The sequence below is a fragment of the Lissotriton vulgaris genome, chromosome 11 (assembly GCF_964263255.1).
Source record: "Lissotriton vulgaris chromosome 11, aLisVul1.2, whole genome shotgun sequence".
NCBI classification, from domain to species: domain Eukaryota; kingdom Metazoa; phylum Chordata; class Amphibia; order Caudata; family Salamandridae; genus Lissotriton; species Lissotriton vulgaris.
In genome coordinates this window covers 380,807,050-380,830,315 of record NC_141699.1, presented here as the reverse complement: position 1 = coordinate 380,830,315, position 23,266 = coordinate 380,807,050, and positions in this window count along the sequence as shown.

The window sequence follows — 23,266 nt, the reverse complement described above, 5'->3', positions numbered from 1 at the left end:
GACGGCCCCCAGCGCCGGGACACTTCCGTAGGAGGTAGCTGTGCGCTTTACAAATGCTGGCATTTTTTCCTTACGGTGTAGGAGGGTAGGGGGGGCCAGATAGTCGGTCAACTACTCTGGCCTGTGGCGGTAAGGTCATGATTGGTGAGCAGTTAATTTAAGGTCCTTAGGGGGCGGCGCCATTCACAAATGGGGTCGCCCAAAGGGAGGGACAAGTGGTCTCTCCTAGAACTCTAGGGGCAGTTACAGCCTGTTGCCTACATGGGTGCGGGGGAGGGGAGAGTCATGCTTTCTCTAGGTTGGTTGGCCACCCCGCAGGTGCACAATGACACCAGTAAACGGCCCAGAGATGCAAGGGCCCCCTTTAATGGAGCTAATAGAGCGTACAGGGGTAACCGAGGGGGCCAAAGTACATTCACGGTAAGCGGGCCCTCTGCGCATGCACATTTTGATGGAAGGGCGTGGTTAATAGGGCGTACTGGGGTAACCGGGGAGGGGGTGTACCCCCAAGGTAAACGGGCCCTTTGCGCATGCGCACTCTGACAGGAGGGCGTGGTTATTAGGGCATACAGGGGTAACCAGGGAGGGAGTGTACCCCCACGGTAAACGTGCCCTCTGCGCATGCACACTCCGACAGGAGGGCATGGTATAAGTGATATGGATCTGACACCAGTTAGTGACCTTGCCGTATGCCCAAAAAAGGGAAGCAGAAAACAAATATTGTATAATGGGACTGTTATGTTAAATTCAGATAGGAAATACCTTGTACTAGAAGTAGGTTAAGGTTAGCCATCTGATATCTGTATCTATCAATTGTAATTGAATATCAAGGAACGTTTTCTGCGAAATTGTGTAAATATGGTTTATTTCAATTTTTGATTTATTTGTATGTTTTAATAAATACGGCCGGGGGGTTGTACGACCCCCGCCTCCAAAGAAATCCCTCTAATGTCCTGTTTAATAATGTGGTTAAACGGAAGGATGGGGGTCCTCCGGCAATCCCTGGCCATAAGCAAAGGTGGGCCGACATCGGCCCCGCCGCAGTTATGGCGGGCGCACCTGCCCTTACCCTCTCTCCCGGGTCCCCTGGTGACCCGGAAGTGATTGAGTCACTTCTGGGTCACTAGAGAACAAAGGCCAGGCCGGTTAGATCCGGCCTGGTCGATGAAGGGTTAAAAGGCCGTGGAGCGCGAGAGTCTGCCTCTTTGACTCCTGCGCGCCACGGCCTGGCTTTCCAGCCTCAAGGAGGCTGTAATTCTTTTTCCCAACCCACCATCCCCTGAAGCAGATGATTGTTATTATGTGTTATGAAGGTTTTCACATTTTGTTACAAAAGTTTTTGGATAGGAAGAGTGTCTGTCTAATATGTTTTGTTCCTTAGAACTTTCTCCCGTTTACAGGTCATCATCGTCGTATTTATAGCTATGCCTTGGTCAGGCGGTAAGGTCATGATTGATGAGCAGTTAATTTAAGGTACTTAGGGGGCGTCGCTATTCTTGAATGGGGTCGCCCAAAGGGAGGGACAAGTGCTCTCTCCTAGAACTCCAGGGACAGTTACAGCCTGGTGGCTACATGGGTGCGGGGGAGGGGAGAGTCACGCTTTCTCGAGGCTGGTTGGCCACCCTGCACGTGCACAATGATGCCAGTAAATGGCGCAGAGATGCAAGGGCCCCCTTGAATGGAGTTAATAGAGCGTACAGGGGTAACCGGGGTGCCAAAGTACCCTCACAGTAAGCGGGCCCTCTGCGCATGTGCACTTCGACAGAAGGGTGCGGTTAATAGGGCATACAGGGGTAACCGAGGAGGGGGTGTACCCCCATGGTAAATGGGCCCTCTGCGCATGCACACTCCGACAGGAAGGCGTGGTTATTAGGACGGAAGGGTGGGAGTCTTCCGGCAGTCCCCGGCCATATGAGAGGTGGGCTGCAGTCTCTGGGTATTGCATACATGCCAAAACATCCGATTCATGCGGGAGACTCACAGTTTGTGAATTATTTTAGACGCCTCTAATGTAAAGCACATTTTTCTGATTTTTATTTCAAAATCTTCCACTTTCCAGATTTAACATTTTGAGACGTGTGGTATTGCTGCTTATTTGTATTGGACTAGAAGCACACGCTGTGCAGATGTGCTGTGAGGTGTGCAAAGATGGCAGTGACAGGTGAGGGCTACAAGATTGTCATCCTATTCTAAGGCCACTAGTACACATCTGGCTGGATTGCTGGTAGAGGAATTACATGTTTTGCATCCTCTGCCACACACCTGGGATGGGTTCAAAGTTACCCATATTTCAGTTCTGGTTTCACCCTTTTACAATCATTGTTTTCAGGTGTGTGAGTCCAATTGGACTTGGTGACATGAAACAGGACTACAAGTTCCAGAATGTAATAGGTGGCTGTATGAAAGGCCTGCCTAGAAATAGTGTCCATGACGACAGAGTCAGTTGTTCACACTGTCCATGGATGACTCACTCAATTCAATCAGTAAAACACACGTCTTTGTTTTTGCACATGGCAAACTATTCATTTATATATAGCCTATGTGAGGGCTATAGGAAGTGCACTGTAGGTTGACACAAAGAAAAAAACTTTCAAAGCAAGACTATAAATACACCAGAACACATTTTGCATGGTTTAAATGTTACATATTGTGACACATGCATCTACAGCCCCATTCTGTGATCCCCGTTAACTCTATAGGGTAAACAATCATTACAATACAGTAATTACAACGCACTACCTTTACAACGCAGCTGTTACAACGCAGCTGCCTTTACATCGCATGCCATTACAACGCATGCCATTACAACACATGTCACTACAACGAATGCCATTACAATGCATACCATTTCATTGCATGCCATTACAACACATTATAAGGTAAGTAATGGAGATCTTTTAGTTATAGGGTGGGTATGGGTTTTGGAGTACATTGGAATAGTAATTTTTAACCCTACACTATCCAACACTTTCCCTAATGTTGCACTCACTGGAGTGGGAATGGTAATTTTTACCCCTACACTATCCAATACTTACCCTACTGTTGCACTCACTGGAGTGGGAATATTAATTTTTACCCCTACACTATCCAACACTTTCCCTAATGTTGCACTCACTGGAGCTGGAATAGTAATTTTTACCCCTAAACTATCCAACATTTACCCTACTGTTGCACTTACTGGAGTCGTCATAGTAATTTTTACCCCTACACTATCCAACACTTACCCCACTGTTGCCCTAAAAGTATTATGTGTTGTAATGGAATGTGTTGTAATGGTAGTTTTTAAAAATGCGTTGTAATGGCATGCGTTGTAAAATCATGCAATGTAATGGTAGTTGCGATGCAAAAAACACTTTTTAAATGCATGCGTTGTAATTGTTTGCGTTGTGTCACTTCTTGCAACATCATAAGTGGTCAAGTGGTGTCTCTTCTTGTGATGTTGGGTAATAGCAAAAGAAACATGATGTCACTTCCACTACCCCTGGCATTTCGGTGAATCAACATCCAGGATCTGATGTCATTCTTTGTCAGTCAAAAACACATGATCAGCGAGCAAATAGAACAAGAACAGAAACTAACTATGTTGGACCTGGCCCCTTTTTGCAGTTTTATCGCCAACATCTGTGTGAACTGGGATTAGGATTGATTATCCATAATTGGCATATTTGATTTACTGTTAAGTCCCCTATAAAGGGCATTATGTTTGCCCAGGGCCTGTAAATCAAATGCTACTAGTGAGCCTGCAGGCACTCATTGTGCCATGCACATGAGTAGCACTGTACATTTGCCTCAGACCTGCCACTGCAATGTCTGTGCATGCAGTTTTTAACTGTCATATCGACCTGGCAAGTGCACCTACTTGCCAGGCCCTAAACTTCCCTTTTCTTACAAGTAAGTCATCTCTAAGGTAGGTCCAATGTACCCCCATGTGCAGGGTGCAGTATGTGAGAAACCTAGGACATGTACTAGTGTGTTTTACGTGTCCTGATAGTGAAATACTACCTATTTCGTTTTTCACTATTGCAAGGACTAATTCTCCCATAGGTTGTCATAGGATCTACCTTGTAAAATTTCACAAGTGTAACTTTTAAATGAGATCAGCTAGAGTTTTGTAGTTTGTGCCCTCTGGGCTCAGAAATGAATAAAATACCTTTTAGTTAAGGTAGTTTTTAAATTGTGTGTTTGAAAATGCCACTTTTAGAAAGTGTGAATTTTCTTGTTTAACCATCTTGTGTCTCTGCCTGCCTATGCGATCAACATCTGGTTTAAACTGACAGGAGCTTGTTTGTGTATTTTCTCTAGACACTCACACAAAGAGAGTTTAGGTGTGCCCTGCATATGCAGAGGAGCCCATCATTTCGGAGGGGGCTGCCAGGAATACAAGCCCCTACAGTCTTTTCGGCCGTTACCGCCATCGTCCTGCGTTCGTCCTGTTCCCAGAGGTGCATAAAACTTACGACCGGGCCCCGCAGCGCGGTAGCCAGTAGTTTCAGAGAGGGGCAGCCTGGACTACAAACCCCGGCAGTCTTTGCGGCCGTTGCCGCCATCGTCCTGCGTCCTGCACCCGGAGGCACATAAAACCTACGGCTGTGCCTGCAATGCAGGATGCGAACAGGCGTGCCCGGACCATGCCCGGGCAAAGCCTGGGCCAAGGGCGGGCCCGTCTGCGTCCGCCAGCAACTGGCAGAGGCTGGCCTCTATCGTCCACCCTACCGCAATCAGCATGGGTAAGCGCAAACAACCCTGTAGTTCTGATCTGGGCAAATCCAAAGATAATATTCACCGGAACTTTGTCTATATCATCTCATATTTAACTACAACAGTGGGCGAATTAACACAGGTCATTCAAAATGCATAGGAACAGTTGGAACTGAGGGCTGAGCATTCAACGTTGATTGTACCACCAGCTGACCTTCCTTTGATATTAATCCCATCTGAGGCTCCCAAAACCTCCCGAAGCATATGGTTATAGTACAGGGATTGCAGGATCCTCTACAGGGGTCCCAGTCAGTGGAGGGAGGAAATCGGGGCATGGCTGCATTACCTCTACGACATTTGATCGTGGCTGCAGCAAAAAAGAAAGGAAGGAAGAGAGGTATAAAATCCAGCACAATGCCGGTAGATCCCCCTTTGTCCCATGACTAGGGAAGTAGCATAGACACTGAACACTTAGCTGTCCCAGCAGTGAGTCAAATTCTGGATGACTTAATTCAATGGCACCTGGGACCATTATTCTCTACACTTATTAAGGATATTTCCAAACTCATTAAAACAATGATAGATGGGTTGGGGGTGGGGGAATGGAGTAAATAGAGACTCTATTGAGGGACATGAATAACAGAGATATGACTTTTAACAAGCCTTGTGTACTTTCTTTGCCTAATATGGCTTCTTGCAGTAAAGGGGGGAGAGCAACCTACAGATTGGTGTAGGCACCCAAGGAAAAGCCAAGCCTAGTGACATTGTAGGTGTTAGTGTGACAGGTAAGAATAGTAAGTACATGGGTGAACGTATCCCCCCAAATAATCAACCCCCTGCTGGACGAGGCAAGATAACCATAAACAGGAGTGTAAGTGGGAATGCGAACAGTTGTAGGTTACATCTGACCCATGAATCCACCCCCCTGATAGCAGTTTTAACAGGGGTCCCCCCAATCAAAGATAAAATCACTGAATCAACTGAGGACCTTATGCGGAAAACTAAATTCTGGTGTGAACAACCCTCTGGTAATGGGTCCCTAGCGTCCGCCCATATCAACATGGCTACACAGGTGGGATGAGAGGGAGGAATGCCAAAACATGAAGAGGGCATTGTATTATCATCAATTTTGACGGTTTGGTATGGCAGAGATGCTGTTCCTTGGGCGGCATCAAGGCTATGCCGCTTAGCTTTTTTTTACCCCCCATTAAAGGGCCCTCAGGATCACAGCCTGAGTGAGTTGGCGAACTTTGCACCAGAGACAGTAAGGGCCCGACTGACGCATAGTTTAAGAACTAGGGATTGCCGGCCTCAGTTATCCAATCCTCCTATTGCTCTTATACCACCCCCTAACGCAAGAGAACTAATTAGGAAGGTGTTCTGACATGGCTTTTGGCTCTATTTCTGAGTGATGATGACTTTAGGCTTGCTAACATCTATAATCTGTATTCTTGCTTTGTGTTGGTCCTTTTAAAGCCTTTTTCCAGACCTAGAAGCATAAACTAGAGGATAGCTGCTTTATATGATGACAGATCCCTTATTCTTGAATCTAATCCATCTATTGCCTATTGGCTTTGACATAATTATGTGTCCTTTCATTATCCTGCCTATAGTAGAGGGTGGATCCTGTAGTCCTGACTTTATATTAAATATTGGTATGGTTTGTGTAGGTACTCTGACAGAGCTAAGGGTTATTTCATCCTTCTCAGGCCTACAAGGCCCAGAACTAGAGAGACTCCATTTTGCTTTCTGTCCCTGCAGAACTGAGATGCTTGCAGGGTAAAGGTAATGTTTTAGTTTTGAGCTGTTGTCTGCTAGGGGAAAACCAGCCAGGACTGGTTCTTATCGGAAGAATGTGTTTGTCTCTTGGGCCCAGACGTAACATGCAGATGGCCACTGCGGTTGTGCGGAGAGCTCTGGAGCTAGCACAGGAATTCGGTGGGAGGCAGCCCTCTGTTGGAAATTTCCATGAGGGGAGAGGATTCGATATTAGCGAATTGCAGGAGAGGAGGGGAGTCAGTTTGGTTCTTGAAGAGAGAGGAGTAGGATGGTTGCTGGAGCTGAAGAGTATAGTTCAGTTCAATTGGTTTTCTGGAATGGAGAGAGAAGGCAGATAATTGCTGAAGCTGGAGAGAGCAGTCAGATGAACGAAGTTGGAACTATCAGCTGGAGCTGCCAGCTTATCAGGATGCATTCAGTCAGATGGAGGAGTTGAAGCTGCAAGCTGGAGCAGTTGAGCCAGAGGAGTGAAGCTGTGGTGACGGAGGGAGAGAGAGAGCCCTGATTCCACCAGAGAGAGAGAGAAACATTCCTTTTAATAGGGTGAGGTATTCTAAACTAGTTTGCTTTACACTTACACCTTAATCTTGTCTTTTATTTCCTAGGCTATTGTATTGCTAATCCTTTTTCTTTCAGCGGTGTGACAGTCCCTGTTAGTTACAGAGACCCCGCAGATCTGTGTATGTGTCTATTCCCATTTTATTGTTATTGTAATAAAGATACCCCAGTTCTTAGTGAACCAGTGTGCATGTGTTGTTCTTATGATAGAGCTAACCTTTCTTCTAACCTGATGCTATATATAGCAACTGATGGATCAAAAGGGAGCAGGAGCGCTTAAATCAGGGAATAGCTTTTGCATACAGTGTGTGTCTCTTGTTCCTAAAGCGCAGGTAACCTTTCCTTCTAGTCAGGTGTTACAGCCATAACAGATGCTGCCCCTGATCAGGTAAGTAGCAACTGAATAATTAGGAAGAGAGAGGAGCCCTTGAGCTAGGAGAATAAGTTATACACCAAGTAATTTGGCCATTCCATAATATTATTGTAGTAGTGAATCTTTAGTGAATAGTGAGAGAAACTTCCCAACATAGAGAGAGAGAGAGCTGAAGGTATTCATAGGAAAGTGATCGTCGTTGGGATGCGGCGTTATACCCACCGGATTGTGGCTTGTTAATGAGAGCACCGGAGGGACACGGTGTGTAGTGAGATTGCTGCTAGAGAGAGAGTGGCATTAGTGAGAGCACTGATTGTGGTAAGTGTGTATACCCACAGGATTGTGGCTTGGGCCCTGGATGAAATAGTGAGAGCACTGGGGGGATACAGTGCCTATCTTGAGCGAGCACTGGGTGTAACCACTGTGTAATGGTAAATAATCAGAACTGCCCCAGGGTAGATTAGTCTGGACCCATGTGGTCGTGAGACTATGAGGTATGAGTGTGGTGTAGGGCATGGACGTCCTTAGTAATCAGTGAATATTCCTAGTAATCCCTATAGATTTAGTGGTGTTTCTGATGATATGAGCTTGTATATTGCGAGTTCCCCATCCTCAGGTAGGTACCCAGGTGCCTGGACAAATGGGTCCTGAGGAGGGAAGTGATTACGTTCCGGCTGGGTTGGAGGTGCTCTGAGGAGCTGATCCTATCTGGTCCGAGAATCCGGCCGTTACAGAAGGATGTAGAGGAGAACAATCTAGTAGTTACAAACAGATTCCGCCCTTTGAGCCAGCTGTACATAATGACCGACTGGCGTCATTCCCTTCACAGCTGAACCACAGTTTGGATCACCCAAGTACTGTCATTTTCTGTCCTTTTCACAGGAAATGCAAGGAAGATAATTCACACTTAAGGGTTCTTAGCTGGAATATGGCCGACCTGAGAAACAAAATAAATGATCTTAGGTGGTCTGACTATCTGCGGGAATATGACGTGGTGGGCCTACAAGAAACTTGGGACAGGGATAACAACTTTTGGTTGGATGAGTATAAGGGCTATCGGGAACCCGTACGGCCATCCCCAGCTAAGGGGGTTTAATAACACCCAATTCCCTTAAACTACTGGGTAAACATTGTATGGTGGACTCTGGTTCATGTAATTGTTTAGCGATAGAAATGACGCCTGCCCATGCGCCGAAAGTCATACTTGTCAATTTTTATAATTCCTGTGAAAGTAGATTTATGTAACATAAAACGTTTTTTAGAGGTATATAAGGAGAAGCAAACCACTTTTTATTTAATAGTAATCTTAGGTGATTTTAAAATACATTTATGCACAATGAATTGTCACGTTACATAATTTCTGTGTCCTGAAAACTGTTTTAGCTTAAACTTTTAGCACACTCAGCAAGGGGGTTTCCTTGAGGATTTACTGGCTGAATATGATCTTGTACAACCGTGTATAAACCCAGGAGACCTCATGATCCCTACCTTTAAGGCGAGAAGATCACACTCTATAATTGACTTCATTTTTATTTCCCCAGGCCTGCTAATACATGTGGTCTCCTATTATACTCTGTGGTCACACTTTACTTTGTGGTCACAATTCTATCCACCTTATAGTGGGTGGTGGTTTCGGATTAGTTGGTAAACCTGGGGAAACCTCCATTGGTAAATGTCTGAAGCCAGCAGACCAGGGTCACAGGCTGAAATGGAGCAAGGAATTCTCGGGCCTGTTTCTTCAAGAATTTGGGGATACCATTAATGAGGATATTGAGGTTTGTCTAGATTATGCCAAGATAGGCGTATAAACTCTATTAGCCCTTGAAAGGATCTGTGAGCAGGTAGCTAGAGATCTTACACAGCCAATAAGAAATCGTGATGAAATAGGACAGAGGTGGTTCGATAGCAAATGCACCGAAGCCCACCAAAATCTCATCTGGGCCTTACAACAAGTACCACAGGATAAACCCCAAACAGCGGCACTTAGAAAGACATATGTGTGTCCTAAAAATCTGCAAAACTGAAATTAAAGAAGAAGCTTTAAACGATTTACATTTGGTGGATGTTTTTAAGAACAGTGGCAGGTTTTGGGAGAATATAAATAAAAAACGTTTTTACTTTACTGGAATTAGCAACTCCCTGTTGGAATGTAATATAACTGAGGATGAATGGTTTACTCATTTTAAATTAACATATGATAATCAGGAAGTTGCTGGAATTCCTATTCCTCCTCACCAAATACGCATACATACAGTCTTGTTTTTAATGAGGAGGAAGTTGGGTTGGCAATCATGCAGATGTCTAGCAACAAGGCCCCTGGACCGGATGGGGTACCAGCTGATCTATATAAAATTAATGAAACATTTTGAGCAAAGAGTTTAACCAAAGTTTTTAATGCAGTAAGCCAGCATGCTTTCCCGAAGTCATGGTCGCAATCTACTATTATACTGGTATTTAAAAAGAGGCAGAGAGGTGATCCGCGATGTTACAGGCTCATATCCCTGATTGATTCCACTGTGAAGGTACTGGGGAGAGTATTTCTCGGCAAACTAGCAAATTGGCTGGAAGAGAGTGGTGTTCTGTCAAATCTGCAGTATGGTTTTAGGAAGGGAAAGAGCACAATCAATCAGTGCTTAAACCTGCAGTTGATAGCTGGGAAATACACAGCGGCCAAGTCCGGGACACTACATCTGGCCTTTATGGACCTGTCCTCTGCATTTGATCGAGTCAACAGATTTAAATTATGTTTTTTTTTAACTGACATGGGAATGGACCGTTGTGTAGTTAAATGTTTTGCAGACCTGCCTAGGGAGGGTGAGATTTGACCAGAGGGGTAATTGCACTAAGAACTTTAGTATTGGAAGAGGCGTAAGCCAGGGCTGCATTTTAGCTCCAATCTTTTTACTTTATACATAAGTAATCTTGACATCTCCCTGTGCACAGCCAGCCAAGATATCCCTCAAGTAGGGGTTCGGTTAATCCCTGCTCTTTTATACGCAGATGATGCGTTTCTACTAGCATGCACACCGGTGGGGCTCCGGCGTCTCCTGGATTCTTTTGAGGATTTCATGAGATCCCTTGACTTAAGTGTTAACATCTCTAATTCGCATACCATGGTCATGGGACAGGAACCCAAAATGTTTAAAACATACCACTGCGAAGGAACCATATTGACAAGGGGGACCTTCTTTACATACTTAGGGGTACTGTTTGATGAGAGGGGATCTTGGGCACCGCAGAAGAAAGCAAGACAGCATGCCATGGCAAGATCATCAGTATCTCTCCTTGGTTTTGCACAGAGACTGGGGGCTAAGCCAATTGAAGGTATGCTCAATATCCATAGATCGAAATATACTGCCATTGCTAAGTATGGTTCTGAAATTTGGGGCTACAAGGCGGTAGAGGAACTACAAATAGTGGAAAACAAGTTTTTCAGGAATTTACTCACGGTTCTGCAATCTACTCCCTCATATACCATTCACCATTTACTAGGCATTGGCTTCATTTCAGACCTGATAAGATTGGGACCACTCGTAAACTGGATAATGATTTGGATTAATCCCGAACAGACAATGAATCGAGAGATCGCCCAAGATTGTTTATCCTTGGATAGACCTAGTTGTATTCCATGGCTATAGTATATAAAGACTGTAACAAAGAAATTAGGGTGTCCCGATCTCTTTGAGTCTCCATACAATATTAGGAAAGAGGATCTATTGTGTGTTAAAAACATTTTTTGTACATGAACGTGATGTACACTGAGAGAGATGCAATTGAGATATTGAAACCCATTGTATGAGCATAGCTTTTGCTGAAAACATCCCCATCGATAGAACCATATTTGAAATTCGTAACAAAGCCATATCATTGCTTTCTTTTAACTAGATTCAGATTTAATCTCTTGCACTGTATATTGGCCAAACCGCAGGATCTGGAAAACGGGCTCTCGGGCTTGGGATCACTAAATAGTGTAAATCCCACCGGCCCATTCACCCCGCCACTGCCATCAGCTTCTCACCTTGGACTTACCAATCTGGGCACCCGGCGGCCTCAGGAAGACGTCCCCTGCCCTCCGGCTTATCTGCCTCGCTCACGGGAGCTTTGAGCCGCATCTGTGACCCTCGAGTTGGAGTTCACAACGACGAAGTGGCCAGGCTCAGAGACTGGCCCCAGGCTCACCGATCTGCCCCGTGGGAGACCAGAGCTAAATCGCATCGCATCGCCCCTCCACTGATGCCTCGTGGAACGACGAGATCGCGCTTGCTATGGGTGACATGAGGTTCGGCTCTGCTGCCCCCTCACTCAGGAGCACGATACGGGCGGGGGCGAGACTGGCCCCCCCACCCCCCTGCTTCACACGGTGGGACCCAGACTTCAAGGGACCAAGACTTCAAGGACTTAGGAGAGCCGGGATCGGCTCAAATGGAGAAGCCTGGCCCCAAGATGGCCGCCGCCTGGGACCTGAAAGACTGAAGGAAGAACACATCAGGCTGTTCCCTCTAAAGGTGGAGTGCGCCTCCACCTCCTGTGCCCTTCACAATGAGCCCCCCGCTTTTACCCTGACAGAAGCTTTAAAAAAGAGATGAAATTCCTAGCAGAATCGACTCAAATGGCGATCCCCTCCTCAAATGGCGCCCCCTCCTGAGACCTGCACAATAGAATGCAAAGAATTGAGCTCCTTCACGCTCCAGACTATGCCTGTTCTGAAAATGGCTGGCGCCAATCCACCTCGGCATTAAGAAAGTGGCATTTCACTCCCCGCCAGGCTTAAGACTACACTTAGGTCGCCAAGCCAAATGCCCTTGCCGCCGAAGGGCTTACCCGGACGCCCAACCAAGCGCGAGCCGTCCTCCACATTTCCCGTCTTGATGACAAATTAGGTCAGCCTCCCGAAGCCTAGAGATTGACGGACCCTACGATGGCGACCAACAAGGACCACGGTCCGCTCTGCTCCAACAACGCTAGTGACTCCCGGCCCACTCTAAGGTACCAGACCCGCTCCTTGCCACCTGCTGCGACCACTCTAATACCTCAGTCCACTTTGCGTCCCTCTACTACTTGCTCCAAGCCCCCCGCAGCAACCACTCTTACAACGTAGTCCACTCTATGCCCCCACTCCTCTTGCTACGTGACACTTTTCCCCCCATCAGCAAACACCACTATAGCTCTCTGTGCCCCCTCAACCACAGCTCCCATAGTAGGGTGGAACCTTAAATGCTCACCAAACCTTCGGCGTGGCCAGTCTCCCATAGCCAATACTACCAGATCCAGACACGGTGGGGTGCTTGGTAGCGCCCCCTCCCCCCGCCCACTACTAAACCTTGGTTACACTTTCAGCCCATTCCAGAAGAAGAGATAGTCAAACTTATCTCCACCTCTAAACCTTCATCTCATACCCTTAACCCTTTCCGGCTCAACTCACCCAAAAACTGAAACTCTCCCTAGCCCCACTGTGGTTCAGGATTATCAACAGCTCCCTAAAAACTGTAGTTGTCCCAGACTGTCTGAAAGTTGGACAAGTCACTCCACTGCTAAAAAAACCAGGCCTGGACAGAAATGACTTAAATAACTTCAGACCCATCTCTAACCTTCCTCTTCTTTCCAAAATCCTAGAAAGATGTGTTCTCAACTAACTAACCCGGCACTTGGACAATACCAACCTACTCGACTCACATCAGTCGGGATTCAGCAAAGGGTGCAGCACGGAAACTGCAATCCTCAACGTAATTGATGACATATGCAAATCACTGGACTCTGACCAGTGTTGCCTCCTCATTCTCCTAGACCTATCAGAGGCATTCGACACGGTCGATCACAACCTTCTCCTCAAAGCTCTCAAGCTCCAGACTCGTTGACGTGGTCCTCAACTGCTTCCTTCATTCTTGCACAACCGCTCCCAAAGAATCAAAATCAGAAGCTTTGAATCCGACCTTCACCCAGTCAAGGAGGGGAGTGTCCCAAGGATCTGTGCTCTCCCCCCAACTCTTCAATATCTACATGGAACCCCTAACCACCCTACTCAGAAAAGCTAACATCCCCTTTCACCTCTACGCTGATGATACCCAACTCTACTTGGAAATCTCATCTTCTAAAGACATTCACAGACTCAATGAAACACTAAAGGAAGTGCAACGTTGGCTGTCAAGCAACCATTTAAAGCTGAACCCGGACAAAACAGAACTACTCCTCATCTCGAACAAAGAAGAGAATCCACAAATGGTTGAATGGTTAAAAGATATCAATGAGCTCAATGGAAACCTCAACTTGGCTGACTCCATTAAATCACTAGGCATAAAGCTAGATAGCAAACTAAACTTGACCAAACACATTAAGATCTCGGCAAAGAGTGCTTTCCTTAACTTGAAACTACTAAACAAAATTAAACCTTACATTCCACCCAAAGACCTCAAACAAGCCACCCAAGCATTGGTGTTGTCTCGATTGGACTATGGAAATGCAATCCTCTTGGTTATAGCCAAAACTCATCTTGCTCCTCTGAAAACAACCCTCAATGTGGCCGCCAGAATGGTCACTGGAATAAAGAAATTTGATCACATCTCTCCGGCACTAAAATAACTCAAGTGGCTACCAATTGAAATGCGGGCGAACTTTAGAACAGCTTGCCTCACACACAAAGCCCTTCGCACAGGCAAACCCGAATATCTGGCGTCCAAACTCAGAAAAGCGTATCAAAACAGGACTCTCAGAAGTTCTAATACTCTACTTCTTATCCCGCTAAAAGCACGAAAACAAAAAACTGCGGTCAGATCCTTTCCCGGAAATGCACCCAAAATATGAAACTCTATCCCCCCCTCACACCAGAACTATTCCTTTCTTCCCCAAATTCAAAAGCCAGTTCAAAATCCTTTTCCTCAACCACTCCCTATCAAACAGATAGGAGTAGCTCAGAGTGTTTTAAACGTCACTGCTCCTCTCGTCGAGGCGGTTGTCAAGACTCTGTATTTAGAACTCATCAGCATCCTCTCTTACGATTTGTACCCTGAATGTACTGCTTACTGTACTATGTTTGCCTACTTTTGCACTGCTCTGTACTTGTTGTGAAGCGCTCCAATACCTTCCGGTTGGGGTAGCGCTATTTAACCTTCCTAAATAAAAAAAATAAATAAAGGTGAAAGATTTAGGCCCTTGTACAAGTGACAGCTTCTCCACCCAAGACCCCTTGCACCTTATTATGTTTTGTGATTACTTTCATGAAATTCATAGAAAGTTTTTAGTGCCTATTTTAAAGGGAAAAGGTTTTTTTCAGGTACGACCTGCATTAGTGTACTTACAGATGTTGAATAATACATCAGAGACTTTTTATATTGCCAGTTTTTTAGTTGCTGCTGTTAGGAAGGAAACAAAGTCTTATTATGCTAAGTAATGCTGCAGTTCTTTTATAAACATAATGAATTGTGTTTTAAATGAATACCTTTTTAAAATGAAGAGTACTTTCCATGAAACAAGTGTAGAAATGGCCAGCATGTTTGACTGTCCCTTGTGCCCCAGAGAAAATTTCAAAGACATTGTGCATAGACTTTTTTCTGTTCAAGCCTAAAAGGTTGAAGTACGTTTTTTAGGAATTTTACGAAGTTAGCGATTAATATTTTATGGTTCCTAAAATTATTTTAATATGTCTTTTCTATATGTTTTTATGATGTTATATATAATGTTTGCTGCCTACTTTTATGGTTTTTATTAGCCAAATAAAGTGGATTTGACTGACTGACTAAGCCATCCTGGGCTAGAGTGGTCACTAACAGCTAAATAGGCTGTGGCTGGCTGCCTTTCACAATGCTATCTCCACCCCCTGTAGTGTGACTGGACCAGAGAGTATAGAACTGGTTTTACTGAGCAAGAGAGACTTTCTTACAAAGACTTCAAAGGGAAAAAGGAGTATAAGTATTAGACTTAAAACCCAGGCTTTTAGAACACGTCTGGACTAAGAGGACCCTGAAAAGAAGAGCTGCCAGGAGGAGTACTGCCCCTTTGCTGTGTGCTGCTTTGCCGGGTTGACCTTCAGTTTCTGCTTCTGTCTGTTGGCAATCAAAATGCCCTGCTGTGGTATCCTGCTTAACCCCTTCGAATCTCAGGACGAGCTCAGCTCGTCGTGAGCCACGGTGCTCGGGTGCTTATGACGAGCTGAGCTCGTCATGACCTTTAGAACGCTCGCACGCTGGGCTAATTCCCCTGCTGTACGAACGTTCTAAAGAAACGGGTGTGGTCATGACAAGCTCAGCTTGTCATGAGCACACGACCACCGTGGCTCATGACGAGCTGACCACGTCATGAGCACAGGGGCGCTGTGCGACCCCCCCCCCCCCCCCAGCACACCATGGGAATTTGCCCAGCAGCGAAGGGGTTAAGAAGATTCTCCAAGGGCTTGAAGTAGAGCTTTTCTCCTGTTAAAAAGTACTGTACCTCTCTCCGTGACTGTCCTATTCCTCTTTCGTTTCACCACTAAATCCATTCCTTCTTACTTCTCTTATGTTCTCAAAATACGAACAATAGGGGCTAGCTATATATACACCAATGTATACACGACCACTATTCATTCCTGGCTAACCCTGTAACAGCGGTTGTGATTGTATTCTTTATAAAATAATAATTTTTAAATAAAGAAGTCTCAGGGACACAAGACTTCACCTGCACATCCTTGAAATCCACTGCTGGGAGTTCTGACCTGTCTTGAGGTGCTAAACCCATTAAGGGCCCTTGGAGGTTTTGCCTGCTGCAAAGAACTAAAGAAACCAACAAAATCGATGGTTCGCCCTTCTTTGCAGCTGTATTTTCTGATGCAGCACCACTGTGCGGGAGAAAATCCCAACACACAGCCCCATGCGGCTGAAGAAACGACTCATCATGGGACTGTGGCTGAACAAATTGATGCAGTGCCTGTTTGCTGCCTCATCGACCTCCAGCTAGTTCTGGATTTCCATGCATCATACCTGTGCTCCATGCCTCTCTGATGCAGCACCCACAGACCAGAACCATCTTGGAATCAATGCATCATTTTCTTGTACAGTCCGGATTAGACGCATCACTTCTCCTGCGTGTATCAGAACTGTAGCATTGCCTTCCCAAGGACTCAGGAACTGATGCATCACTGTGTTTTCCGATGCTCTGCGGCTGTTTTGCCTTGTGGATTGTGATGCATTTGAGGTACTTTGTATAAAGATCACACATCCACAGATTTCTATGAACAGAATTGCTTGAAATGTTTAAAAAGTCATATTTTAAGTTGTGTATGTTGGATTTTTGTTGTTTTGGTCTTGTTTGGTTTAGATAAAGATACTTTATTTTTTCTGAACTGTTGTAGTGTCCATTTGTAGTGTGTTCACAGGGTTACTCCGAATGTTATGTACAAATACTTTACACATTGCCTCTGAGATAAGCCTTACTGCTCTTGACAAGTTACCAAGGGGGTGAGTAGGCGTTATCTTAGGTGTGTAATCCCCTTATCATGACTAGAAGTAAGGGTCTGTACGTGGACAGGGTGCATACTACTTCCAACTAGAGACCCCTATTTTTAACAAACTGAAAACTGTATGCACTCAGAAGCCTTGAGTACAGATGACGAATTTCAATTGCAGAGGGATCACGTGAGAAGTGCAGCTCCGGTTACCACACTGCTGATAAAGCAAGAGTGTGCAGTAATGAGACCACTGCTGTAACATCAGCACACTCTTTCATTAGTGGACAAAGATAATTTAACATCACCTAGATTAACATGTTTGTGTGCCGTGGACCAATAAATCTAGGCATTAGTTTTCTTTTGCCCTGGAAATGAGGATAAGTATTGAATAGCTACACCAGAGATTCTGAAGGGATTCTCCTCTCTTGAATAAGCGTGCTGTTTTGTAGAGTTTGTTTGTATGATCCATATGTACTTTCATCCAATTAAAATTATCATGCACACACAAAAGTCTGTCATCAGAAAGAGTATTAATTTTGGCGTGCAGTCCTCAGATGTATACTTGACATAACATAAAAAATGGATTGCCCTGTGAAAATGTATAGTGTTTAACAGAATTCTGCCAAGCATACATGCTGTCTTTTGTCAGTCAGACAGCATTTTAGATATTTTTCCAGCTCCTGATTTACCTTCTCAGTCTAGCCATCAGATAGAGGGTGATGACCAAAAGATAATTATATTTTCAAACAAGAAGAACTGCAAAAAAGATTACCAGAACTGGATCACTCAATCTAAAATGACATGTGATGTTCCATAAAGTTTTACAATGTTTTGTAAAAAATAAAAAACAGGAAGCAGACTAGTGACATGTTCATTAAGACTCCCTTTAGTAGGTATGACGTGTGCGATCTATGAGAATAGATCTGTCACTACCAGAATGGAATTACACCTTTGATCAACTAGCATTTAATTAATAAAGCCTCTTGATATTTTTGCAAGGAGAAGGTTGTATGGCAGAACATTCACTCTTAACCTAATATTTCACTTTGAAATCACATTAGAACATTTATTTCCCTTTTTTTCCCATTTGAAATCCATTCTTAGACATCTTTTGGTTATGTGTTCATTCCATTAATTGAACTTCAAGCTGCCTTCAAAAACATCAAATGTACATCATTTGAACTGGGCATGCATCAAGAATGATGCACTTCATTGAAAGCCTTCTTGTTTGATTATAATTCCTTGTTTGTAGTAGTGTCATTATTTTCCACGAAGCTTAATTTATTTGAAAAGTATGCCACTGGATGTAACTGCCATATTTTGGCATGTGTCTGGGGTAAAACAGCACCCATCTCAGTTTGAGAAGGATCTCCTTTCACAAAGAAAGGTCAATAAATACATAGTGATTGATGGAATGATTGAATTATACACAGCCACTGGCAATTGCTCGAACCACATCCCAGCCCATGATTTTTTGCCCACCATCCCATCATGCCACCTCAATTTGGACCCAGTCATATGCAAATCAGTCTTGACACTGCTCACGTGGGAATAGTCCAGCCCATACTGCCAATCCAGGTGCTCCCTGAACTGAAACACAAGCAAGCATGGACCAGTTTTACCCTTCCTATGGATCATCAGCTTGGTATAGCTTGGAGCAGTGGCACAGTGAACACCGGACGCATGTCCGGGTATATCCGTCGCACTTCAGGCGTCAAAAACACAGTGATGGATGGAATGCTTGAATTAATCACATCCACTGGAAACTGCTTAGGACAGCATCCTAATCCATACTTTTTGCCTGACATACCACCTCAGTTGAGATTAATCCATATACAAATTGGTCTTGACCCTGCTCCAATGGAAACCCTCCAGACCAAACAGCAAGGCTGGGTCCTCCCTGAATGGGAGCACAAGCAACCCAGAACAGGATTTTTCCCTTCATAGGGCTCTTTAGACAGGTATAGTTTGGTACAATTGGCTGAGATTAATGCAGTCATCCATCACTTTTTAGGTATCCACAAAGAAAGAGTTGTTGTAATGGGATCACATAATATAGAAGCAGATTTGAATTTGATGAGTTCCTTTTGCCCCTGACCCCATCATAAGACCTTTTGGATCCCCTGAGTCTCTTCTTGTGGCCTGGAGATTGGTGACACTGTATCTGCACGAGTCTTTGTGTTTACAGCACCTCAAGCCACTTCTTTATCCATTGGAAATTTTCAGAGATATCAACGGTTGATGCTTTAGCTCATAACATATATTTGTACACCCACCTGCAGGTGAATATATATTTGGGGGCACCCACCAGCTTGGTAAAATCCAACTATTGCCCGCCATTTCAAGGTACAGCATTTTTTTTTTTCAACATAATCTTAGCACAGGAAAAATGCAGGCAAGCATGGCAGTTGGTAGGATATATAATTTTTTAGTTTAATTATCAAAAGTGTAAGGATTGTGGTGAAGGGCATTGGACCACGTTTGCGGTGACATGCATCAAGCGTTTGCGAACTCGCAAATGATGCGAATCGCAATTTCTGAGCAATTGCGACCGCAATTGGCAGCGTTGAAATGCATCAACCAAAGATTTGCGAAAATCGCTAAATAATCGCAAAGAAAGAGAAATCGCAAAAAATAAACAGAGAATACAATTGCGATTCCTTATTTGCGAATCGCAATTACCGATTCGCAACTAAGGAATCGCAATTGATATGCATAAAAAATCGCTATTTGCGATTTTCTCAAAAATCGCAAATTTGCACTTGCAAATTAAGAAGGGACACTACCAGGTGGTAAAAATGAAAATGTAACCTGAAACACCTGCAAACCAACTGAAAAAGTATAAAACACACCCACACAAGGCCCCAGAGCTCAAAATGGCTGGTCTGTACCTGATGGCGAGGAGGATGCGGCTGCTAGGTGCTCGACAGAGAAGGAGGCGAATCAATGAACGCATATTCAGAGTGCGCGTAACTTTGCTTGGCCAGCAGGACGACGAAATATACGATAAGTATAGGCTGAATGGACAAATGATTCTTGATCTAATTAATGAATTGGAGCCCATTCTTCAACGCCAGACACATAGGACCCAAGCTATCCCAACGCACGTACAAATATTATGTTTCCTACAACTACTGTCATCAGGCAGTTTTCAGGGAGTAATTGCAGTAGCCGAAGGTGTCTCACAAAGTGCATTATCAAGAATGTTGAAAGCGTTCCTTGATGCCATGATCTCCCGGATACATGCACATATCAGTGTTCCAACCTCAGCCCATGACCTAGCTAAGACTAAGCAGGAATTTTACCAAATTGCTGGCTTCCCACAAGTAATAGGTTGTATAGATTGCACCCATGTAGCAATATGTCCCCCAGCTGCACAGGAATATTTGTATCGAAATAGGAAATTCTACCATTTCCTCAATATTCAGGTTGTGTGTAATGCCAAAACCATCATTACAGACATTGTTGCACAATTTCCTGGCAGTGCACATGATTCTTTCATCTTTCGGCAAAGTGGCATGCAGACCCGACTTGCAAGGGGAGAGTTTGGAGAGGGACATTTGCTAGGTAAATATGTGCTACACAGCATTACAAACTTGTCACAAATGCATATCTGAAACATATAGTTGACATATCTTATTTTCTCACATGTAGGCGACAGCGCATACGTCTTGCGCAATGACCTCATGACACCTTATCTCAATCCTGCAACAGCCGCCCAAAGAAGATACAAAGCTGCGCACATCTCAACAAGGAATGTGATCGAAAGAACATTTGGGCTACTAAAGAGCAGATTCAGACGCCTACATAAGACAGGAGGAGCAATGAAGTACAACCCAGAGCAATGCTGCAAAATTGTGGCAGCATGTGCCATGCTGCACAACATAGCGACGAAGGGAGGCCTGGAAATTGACCTTTCTGACAGTGACTCTGAGGATGAAAACCAGCCAATCCTTCACCAACGTGCCCAACAAGGATCTGACGCAGCAGAAGGACGCAGACGCAGAATTGAGATCACACAAAATTACTTTTAAGGTGAGTAATGATGACACGAAGACAGTATGGTTTGCAAATTTATTTTTTATAATAAGAATATGTGACCTGGAAACAGAGGCGCACTTTAAAAGTGACTTTGGGCACAGTTTTGTTGCCAACAACATTTACTATCACTAAAATAAAAAAATACTTGTCAGTCAGTCATGAGGTCACAATGTGAGAATGGTTCATTCACCATCTCAACAGGATTTGTGCATGTAAGCTCAGCGTTTCTTGCCCCGAACTCCGAGACGCCTCTCTGCAGCAGCATCTTCTTGCCCTAGGCTGTGTGTGGATGTCATGGCAACGCGTTTTGACCGTCTAGCCTCATTAACAATTGGCATTGGTGTATTGAGCATGCCAGAGGCACCCTCAGTGACTACATTTGGTGCTGGGATGTTTTCATCACTTGTAGATGCAGTCACCATCTCTACTGCATTTGTCACTTGCTGTGATCCTGTAGCAACATCACTGCTATCATTGGTCATTTTGGTGTGCATCGTTGACATTCTACGTGACAACATTGCTGTTGCTGTGGCCAGTGTGTTGTTGGACTCCACTTGCATTTTCAGTTGCTCCATGAGTTGTTGATGCTGTGCATTGTGTGCTTTTTGTCCCTCCAACATTACTCTTGTCATTTCCTGGAGACTAGTGGCAAGCAGAGCTAGGTTACAAGTCATTTTGGCAATTTCGCCCTTGATTAATCTTGTGTTTTTTGCCTGCAGGCGATGTGACCGAAGCATCTGTCCCTCCAAGCCACCCCAGACATCATTCAACTGTTCCCCCTGCTGTGGCCTTTGTGCTCTGCGTCGTCTCCTTGTCAACCTTGCATTGTCTCTACGGTGGAAGGATGTTCTACTTGTTGCGGAAGTACTTTGTGGGTTGGTGACATGAGGTGCTGCTTTAGCCTCATCATCCGTGTGATAGGGGACCAAACTTTGGACGGGTGTCCTACGTGATTGTGGGACTCGTGATTGGATGCTTTTCGAAGGTGGTGTGTTTTCTGCTTCAGAGGCGCTGATCAGCTGGATGTCATGGACATCATTGTCCCCGGCCTCACACAGTGCACAATTGCATTAATATATGCTTATTAGGTTATGTGACTGTTGTAACATGAATAAACATTTATACTTTGGCACAGTTACTACACTTTTGGAATTGGTGTTAATTATATGTTTGTCTGTGACTGTAACTGCTTGACCAAATTACATCTCCCATGATGCACTTGCTATACCATTGAAAGTGATGTTAATGTTTCACTGCTTGCGTGTGCGCTATGCAGAGCTAACATTCACACTGCTGTGATAGAGGCAAAGTACACATGCATTCCTCTTACCTTGGGACGTGTGTGCTGCTCCTGAGGTATCCAGATTCGTCACACCAACAACAGCTTCTTTCTGGATTGTGCTCTCAATTAAATCCTTCATGGGAGTGTTGCCGGTGTGTGGTGGTGTCCCTCCTCCAGTTACTAGTGCAGCCTTCAAGCCGTCTGCGATGCACGCCTTGGCCCTACTGCGCAAATCGTACCACCTTTTTTTTCAGTTCGTCGGTGGTACGATGAGTGACCCCAATTCCGTTCACTCTGCTTTGACTCATGAGCCATATTCTCCTTTTCTCCTGCTCAGGCACCTTGAGAGAAGCCTTCCCAAACAGCTTCTCATTGTTGTGTACAACTCCCTCAATCAGGGCTTTAATTTCTGTTTCAGAAAACGTAAGTTTTCTTTTTCTTCCACTTTGAGAGTCCTCAACAGTTTCTGCAGGCTCCATTTTGTTTTAATAATCAGACACACTCCTCTCCTGCTCCCAGTACCAGCTCCCTCCTCTCTCTGTGCTCCTGGAGTGAAAATGAGGCTCTCAGAGCACACTTCCTGTATCAGAATGAGGCTTAGAGGGCACATTTCCTGGTTCTGACATCATCAATATGCATCAACGTGCGACCTCGCAATTTGCGATATCGGAAATTGCAATTTCGCAATTTGCGATATCGCAAATTGCGATATTGCAAATATTTCTGCGATTTTTAGCGATTCCTTAGAAAATCGCAATTTTCTTGTTGCATCTCGTTTTGCGATTCCTTATTTGCGATTCCTTAAAAATCGCTAATAGGGAATCGCAAAACGTTTTGTTGATGCATGTCACCGTTAGTCTCCTATCCTTGTGGACTCTTTTTGCCTATGCACAGGTTCTGTATATTAGTGGATAAATCTTACAATTACTGACAAACTTTGATCTGGTGCATGATACCTCCCCGCCCATCAGTTAAGGTCAACTGATACTGTTCCTATTGAAGTAACTGAGACTGGATCATGTGGACTGCTCTTTATTAAAGAAAACCCAGCTTGCACAAATGCTTTTGACATCTTGGTCTGTGAACTGTTTTGAGGACTGCAAGCCCAGAATTACTGAGT